Source organism: Dipodomys spectabilis, unplaced genomic scaffold (assembly GCF_019054845.1).
Source record: "Dipodomys spectabilis isolate Male_0828 unplaced genomic scaffold, ASM1905484v1 ptg000183l, whole genome shotgun sequence".
Lineage (NCBI taxonomy): Eukaryota > Metazoa > Chordata > Mammalia > Rodentia > Heteromyidae > Dipodomys > Dipodomys spectabilis.
In genome coordinates, this window is record NW_024870860.1 from 4,781,950 (window position 1) to 4,783,300 (window position 1,351).

Below are 1,351 nucleotides of genomic sequence, written 5' to 3' on the forward strand. Positions count from 1 at the left end.
GTGGGCAGCCACACATAGTTAATTGGTCTACAAAGCACCAACTCCCCAAATTATCATCTCCAAAGCTCCAAACTTCAATAGGTAAGGCTTTGTCCTTTTCCCTTACTCCCTCCTTCTTTATAGACTTTCCTTCATTTCCCTTTTCCCCTTCCATCACTTCCTTTTTCTCTTTAGGCCTCTCCACTATCCACAGTCCTCACTTCTCTGACCTGGTGGCCAACTGGCATACTTTCCCTACTACTCTCCCTCAAATTCCTCTTCTCCCAAGACTTTCCCCTCCTGCTGTCTCACCACTTCCTTCCCTTGATTTTCTCCAATTCCATTTCTCTGACCATGCAGCGTATACATAGTTTGAACACCTCCATCACTCCAGTGGGTCTCCTGCCTAACAGTTTTCAACCATCACTTCACAAACTGCCCGTTCCCCAATCACTTCTTCACAGCTAATCAAGTGAGGATGACATCCTACCCCTTCCAACAACATACCTGGCCTTTTGGTGATATGTCCCATGCACTCCAGTGGGCCAGGACATGGGGCCACATTGATTAGTGGGCCCTGCTGATTATTAGGGCCACGCTGCTTTATACACCCCCCACTGGTTTTCATGTCCAATCAAATCCTTGATTCCTTCTTACCAAATCCTAAAAATTCCCTTCTCTCCACCCAATGAACAGGCTTAAAATGTAAATTTAATAGAAAACAAGTAAATTATAGAAACACACTAGTTAGCAGTAATTAACACTTAGTAAGTCTTATCCTTAAAGGATCATCTGAGTTTCTCTGAACAGTTCATCTTGCAGCCTTCTCTGTATATTGGTCCCAGCACCACCAAATATGGTCCTTGTCACTTTGGTTCTAATTCAGGAGCATGATGAATTTTTACACCAGCTGTCCCGGCAAGAAAGAGTGGGTGAAGTTTTTTTTTTTTTTTCATCTCCATTTCTTAGTTTATTTCACTTACTTAAGGTCTAGCTTTTGAATTTATTGTTGAAGGAGACTTGCTATAGAATAAACTACATCACTCTCCCCAAAGAAATTTGCCTTCCAATTGGATTTAATTTCTTATTTTATATTTGAACTTATCTGTTGCCATCATGATTATTTATTTTTTAAATACTTTGTACTGTTATTATTTTTAAGTAGTTGTAGAAAGAAGTTCCCATTCTACAAAACAGTACATGAATACAAGCTGTCTGACAACATTGTCACCCATCCCTCATAACCCTTCCCTTCTCACACTTTTTTGTAAAAATTGCGATAGGTGATTACATATATTTCACATATTTCACAACATTGTGGAATTGTGATACTTAGTTAAAGTCACAAACACATTTTAAACTTGAAAAGGCA